The following is a 7,332-nucleotide window of genomic DNA, read 5'->3' as shown; positions in this document are numbered from 1 at the left end:
TTGGAGCGTCATAGCCTCTGTGTTCTAGAATGGACTGTTGTTGGTTTGGAATGTTATAGCCTCTGTGTTCTAGAATGGACTGTTGGTTTGGAGCATCATAGCCTCTGTGTTCTAGAATGAACTGTTGGTTTGGAGTTTCATAGCCTCTGTGTTCTAACATGGACTGTTGGTTTAGAATGTCATAGCCTCTGTGTTCTAGAATGGACTATTGGTTTAGAATGTCACGGTCTCTGTGTTCTAGAATGGACTGTTGGTTTGGGGTGTCGTAGCCTCTGTGTTCTAGAATGGACTGTTGGTTTAGAATGTCATAGCCTCTGTGTTCTAGAATGGACTATTGGTTTAGAATGTCACGGTCTCTGTGTTCTAGAATGGACTGTTGGTTTGGGGTGTCGTAGCCTCTGTGTTCTAGAATGGACTGTTGGTTTAGAATGTCATAGCCTCTGTGTTCTAGAATGGACTATGGTTTAGAATGTCACGGCCTCTGTTTTCTAGAATGGACTGTTGGTTTGGGGTGTCGTAGCCTCTGTGTTCTAGAATGGACTGTTGGTTTGGAATGTCATAGACTCTGTGTTTTAGAATGGACTGTTGGTTTGGAGTGTCATAGCCTCTGTGTTCTAGAATGGACTGTTGGTTTGTGTTCTAGAATGGACTGTTGGTTTGGAGTGTCATAGCCTCTGTGTTCTAGAGTGGACTGTTGGTTTGGAGGATGTCATAGCCTCTGTGTTCTAGTATAGACTGTTGGTTTGGAATGTCATAGCCTCTGTGTTTTAGAATGGACTATTGGTTTGGAGTGTCATAGCCTTTGTGTTCTAGAATGGACTGTTGGTTTGGAGTGTCATAGCCTCTGTGTTCTAGAATGGACTGTTGGTTTGGAGTGTCATAGGCTCTGTGTTCTAGCATGGACTGTTGGTTTAGAATGTCACGGCCTCTGTGTTCTAGAATGGCCTGTTGGTTTGGGGTGTCATAGCCTCTGTGTTCTAGAATGGACTGTTGGTTTAGAATGGCATAGCCTCTGTGTTCTAGAATGGACTATTGGTTTAGAATGTCACGGCCTCTGTTTTCTAGAATGGACTGTTGGTTTGGGGTGTCGTAGCCTCTGTGTTCTCAAATGGACTGTTGGTTTGTGTTCTAGAATGGACTGTTGGTTTGGAGTGTCATAGTCTCTGTGTTCTAGATTGGACTGTTGGCTTGGAGGATGTCATAGCCTCTGTGTTCTAGAATAGACTGTTGGTTTGGAATTTCATAGCCTCTGTGTTCTAGAATGGACTGTTGGTTTGGAATGTCATAGCCTCTGTTCTAGAATGGACCGTTGGTTTGGAGTGTCATAGCCTTTGTGTTCAAGAATGGACTGTTGGTTTGGAGTGTCATAGCCTCTGTGCTCTAGAATGTACTGTTGGTTTGGAATGTCATAGCCTCTGTGTTCTAGAATGGACTGTTGGTTTGTGTTCTAGAATAGACTGTTGGTTTGGAATGTCATAGCCTCTGTGTTCTAGAATGGACTGTTGGTTTGGAATGTCATAGCCTCTGTGTTCTAGAATGGACTGTTGGCTTGGAGGATGTCATAGCCTCTGTGTTCTAGAATAGACTGTTGGTTTGGAATGTCATAGCCTCTGTGCTCTAGAATGGACTGCTGGTTTGGAGTGGCATAGCCTCTGTGTTCTAGAATAGACTGTGTTCTCATCTCAGTACTGTAGCCTCACAAACTCACACATGGCTAGAATTCGATCAGTTGTCCTCAGCTGTTCCCTTTTTTAAAACAGGGAAGGGCTGAGGACATGTTGTCACTGTAGTGTCTTCCATCTTCAGAGACAAGGAAGCAGAGTGCTGTATTTCGGTACACTTCACATAATGCATAATCACCTCTCAACAATGTGATGCAGATATACCGCCTTTCTTATTACGTTCCTGTTCTAGCTCTTATTTTCATACAAATAAACATTAAATAAATTGAATGTCTCCTACTCTCCTTGTTTTACAGACATTTTGTATAAACAGATTGAATCACATCATTACTCTGATCATTACTCCGTTTGCCCTGGAGGCATTATGATGACAGCTGTTCTTGTGTTTGATGTAATCTGAGTGCTGCTGGTAGAGTGTCATTTTGCCTTTCTCAGAGTTTCTAGGATTTGAAGACGCTCTTGTCTTTGCCTTAAGCCAGTAGGAGGGATGAATTCGGTGCACATTTAGATGAACACTGAGGGATTAGAACAACGAGAGATACTTTTCGGTTATCGTCCACCTGCCACAGCAGACACTGCCAGTACCCAATTAGAGTTTCTACTGTGGGTCCCTACTCTGCAACACTATCTACCCAGGTGCTCCGGTTTGAGTGTGTCAAGAACTACAACGCTGCTGTGGTTTTCACGCTTAACAATTTCCTGTGTTTATCAAGAATGATCCACCACCCAAAGGACATCCAGCCAACTTGATAAACTCAGCAAAGAAATAAAGTCCTCTCACTGTCAACTGCGTTTATTTTCAGCAAACTGAACATATTTGTATAAACATAAGATTCAACAACTGAAACATGAACTGAACAAGTTCCACAGACATGTGACTAACAGAAATTGAATAATGTGTCCCTGAACAAAGGGGGGGTCAAACTTAACAGTCAGTATCTTGTGTGGCCACCAACTGCATTAAGTACTGCAGTGCATCTCCTCCTCATGGACTGCACCAGGTTTGCCAGGTCTTGCTGTGAGATGTTATCCAACTCTTCCACCAAGGCACCTGCAAGTTCCCGGACATTTCTGGGGGGAATGGCACTTGACCTCACCCTCCGATCCAACAGGTCCCAGACGTGCTCTATGGGATTGAGATCCGGACTCTTCGCTGGCCATGGCAGAACACTGACAATCCTGTCCTGCAGGAAATCACGCACAGACCATGCAGTATGGCTGGTGGCATTGTCATGTCAGGATGAGCCTGCAGGAAGGGTACCACATGAGGGAGGAGGATGTCTTCCCTGTAACGCACAGCGTTGAGATTGCCTGCAATGACAACAAGCTCAGTCCGATGATGCTGTGACACAGACCATGACGGACCCTCCACCTCCAAATCGATCCCGCTCCAGAGTACAGTCCTCTGTGTAACGCTCATTCCTTCTACGATAAACGTGAACCCAACCATCACCCCTGGTGAGACAAAACCGCGACTCGTCAGTGAAGAGCACTTTTTGCCAGTCCTGTCTGGTGTAACAACGGTGGGTTTGTGCCCATAGGCGACGTTGTTGCCGGTGATGTCTGGTGCGGACCTGCCTTACAACAGGCCTACCTCTCTCAGCCTATTGCGGACAGTCTGATCACTGATGGAGGGATTGTGCTCTCTCTCTCTCTCTCTGTCTCTCTCTTGCTCGCTCTCCCTCTTTCTCTGTCTCTCTGTCCCTCTCCCTCTCTCTCTCTAGTAATTAGAATCCAATTAGAATCCATGTAATAGTAATTTCACAGGCTTTTTCACCTCACCTGCAAATTCTTTCCAAACCATCTTTTACATTTTCGCTGTCTGTATTTCACCTGGTATAATGCAAGTAAGTCAAACAAATCAGACTGTATAGAGCAGCTTGAAGTGATACAGTCTACTGCTCTGTTCTCTCTCCACCTGACCTCTTCTGTTGCTGTCTCTGTGTCTTGTCTGGTGTCTCTCTCCACCTGACCTCTTCTGTTGCTGTCTCTGTGTCTTGTCTGGTGTCTCGCTCCACCTGACCTCTTATGTTGTTGTCGCTGAGTCTTGTCTTGTGTGTCTCTTTAGTTTTGCAATCCAAAACAGTCCAGTTTTAGGCTGGGTTTCTGTAAGAAGGGCTTTATAAATAAATTCATTTTTTTTTTTTAAGAGTATAGTGGGGTAGCTGTGGGCCTTTGTCACCTAAATGCTCTTCTTCCCTACCATTTTCCCCTGGCTGCTGCTGTTCTAAATGCTCCACTGGCCTGCTGTTCTAAATGCTCCACTGGCCTGCTGTTCTAAATGCTCCACTGGCCTGCTGTTCTAAATGCTCCACTGGCCTGCTGTTCTAAATGCTCCACTGGCCTGCTGTTCTAAATGCTCCACTGGCCTGCTGTTCTAAATGCTCCACTGGCCTGCTGTTCTAAATGCTCCACTGGCCTGCTGTTCTAAATGCTCCACTGGCCTGCTGTTCTAAATGCTCCACTGGCCTGCTGTTCTAAATGCTCCACTGGCCTGCTGTTCTAAATGCTCCACTGGCCTGCTGTTCTAAATGCTCCACTGGCCTGCTGTTCTAAATGCTCCACTGGCCTGCTGTTCTAAATGCTCCACTGGCCTGCTGTTCTAAATGCTCCACTGGCCTGCTGTTCTAAATGCTCCACTGGCCTGCTGTTCCAAATGCTCCACTGGCCTGCTGTTCCAAATGCTCCACTGGCCTGCTGTTCTAAATGCTCCACTGGCCTGCTGTTCTAAATGCTCCACTGGCCTGCTGTTCTAAATGCTCCACTGGCCTGCTGTTCTAAATGCTCCACTGGCCTGCTGTTCTAAATGCTCCACTGGCCTGCTGTTCTCATCTCTCCTCCTTCTTGGCTCATCTGAAAGGTAGCAAGGTAGAGGTGCAACATGTTATTAGTTCATTTTAAAGAGTGACTGCACTTCCTGATTTGGCCTCGTTTAAGATGTGGTTAATTAAGAAATGCTAGCGGCCATGACTGAATTCCAACGCAAGTTGGTTTCGGGATGTGGTTTGCATCTTACATCATACTTCCCTTTTCTTCTCTCAAGTTGACTATTTTTCAGAAATGGAATTCATGGCATGATTTAGGATTCTGAAGAAGGAAGCTAAATAAAACTAATTATTTGAACAACAGAAAGTGTGGTTTCACATAAAACTATTTTCAAAATAGTTGCCTTCAACTAGAATTGACCTCGTTTGTTGATGTCCCTGAATGTTCCATACTTCCATACTCTACCTGCTAAGTTACCGATCAGGTGAAATTACATTTACAAAATCCTAACTATGTATTTTAAGTATGGTATCCATTACAGGTCAGCGTTTTGAAAACCGCTTAATCAAAGAAAGCACCAGAACCACCGCAAAATCTCACATTTTGTAACAGCACGTGATCAAACAAAGCTGCGGATGTTATTGATGACGTCCTTCTGTTGAAGCGATACACGCATCAGCTCACTGCTTTGAAGTTAGCTGCTTAGCGATTTCGATGCCTCGGTGGTCCAGAATCAAACTAACATCACTACCACATAAGCTGTTTTCTAAAGGGGCAGTTGTTCTTGAAAGCTACTGTATACTTTCACGAACAGGGAAACTCAATGTTACTGTATACTGACACGACCAGGGCAACTCAATGTTACTGTATACTGACACGACCAGGGCAACTCAATGTTACTGTGTACTGACACGACCAGGGCAACTCAATGTTACTGTGTACTGACACGACCAGGGAAACTCAATGTTACTGTATACTGACACGACCAGGGAAACTCAATGTTACTGTATACTGACACGACCAGGGAAACTCAATGTTACTGTATACTGACACGACCAGGGCAACTCAATGTTACTGTGTACTGACACGACCAGGGCAACTCAATGTTACTGTGTACTGACACGACCAGGGCAACTCAATGTTACTGTGTACTGACACGACCAGGGCAACTCAATGTTACTGTGTACTGACACGACCAGGGAAACTCAATGTTACTGTGTACTGACACGACCAGGGCAACTCAATGTTACTGTGTACTGACACGACCAGGGAAACTCAATGTTACTGTATACTGACACGACCAGGGAAACTCAATGTTACTGTATACTGACACGACCAGGGAAACTCAATGTTACTGTATACTGACACGACCAGGGAAACTCAATGTTACTGTATACTGACACGACCAGGGAAACTCAATGTTACTGTATACTGACACGACCAGGGCAACTCAATGTTACTGTGTACTGACACGACCAGGGAAACGCAATGTTACTGTGTACTGACACGACCAGGGAAACTCAATGTTACTGTGTACTGACACGACCAGGGCAACTCAATGTTACTGTGTACTGACACGACCAGGGAAACTCAATGTTACTGTATACTGACACGACCAGGGCAACTCAATGTTACTGTGTACTGACATGACCAGGGAAACTCAATGTTACTGTGTACTGACACGACCAGGGCAACTCAATGTTACTGTGTACTGACACGACCAGGGAAACTCAATGTTACTGTGTACTGACACGACCCTTTATTTAACCAGGTATTTATATATTATATATATAACCCTAACCCTTTATTTAACCAGGTATTTATATATATAACGCAAACCCTTTATTTAACCAAGTATTTATATATTATATATATAACCCTAACCCTTTATTTAACCAGGTATTTATATATTATATATATAACCCTAACCCTTTATTTGACCAGGTATTTATATATTATATATATAACCCTAACCCTTTATTTAACCAGGTATTTATATGTTATATATATAACCCTAACCCTTTATTTAACCAGGTATTTATATATATAACCCTAACCCTTTATTTAACCAAGTATTTATATATTATATATATAACCCTAACCCTTTATTTAAGCAGGTATTTATATATTATATATATAACCCTAACCCTTTATTTGACCAGGTATTTATATATATAACCCTAACCCTTTATTTAACCAGGTATTTATATATATATAACCCTAACCCTTTATTTAACCAAGTATTTATATATTATATATATAACCCTAACCCTTTATTTGACCAGGTATTTATATATATAACCCTAACCCTTTATTTAACCAGGTATTTATATATTATATATATAACCCTAACCCTTTATTTAACCAGGTATTTATATATATAACCCTAACCCTTTATTTAACCAAGTATTTATATATTATATATATAACCCTAACCCTTTATTTAACCAGGTATTTATATATTATATATATAACCCTAACCCTTTATTTGACCAGGTATTTATATATATATATATATAACCCTAACCCTTTATTTAACCAGGTATTTATATAATATATATATAACCCTAACCCTTTATTTAACCAGGTATTTATATATATAATAACCCTTTATTTAACCAAGTATTTATATATATAACCCTAACCCTTTATTTAACCAAGTATTTATATATTATATATATAACCCTAACCCTTTATTTGACCAGGTATTTATATATTATATATATAACCCTAACCCTTTATTTAACCAGGTATTTATATATTATATATATAACCCTAACCCTTTATTTGACCAGGTATTTATATATTATATATATAACCCTAACCCTTTATTTAACCAGGTATTTATATATTATATATATAACCCTAACCCTTTATTTAACCA

The sequence above is a fragment of the Oncorhynchus masou genome, chromosome 10 (genome assembly GCF_036934945.1).
Source record: "Oncorhynchus masou masou isolate Uvic2021 chromosome 10, UVic_Omas_1.1, whole genome shotgun sequence".
Lineage (NCBI taxonomy): Eukaryota > Metazoa > Chordata > Actinopteri > Salmoniformes > Salmonidae > Oncorhynchus > Oncorhynchus masou.
The sequence above is the reverse complement of the archived record's forward strand: the minus strand, read 5'-3'. Positions refer to the sequence as shown.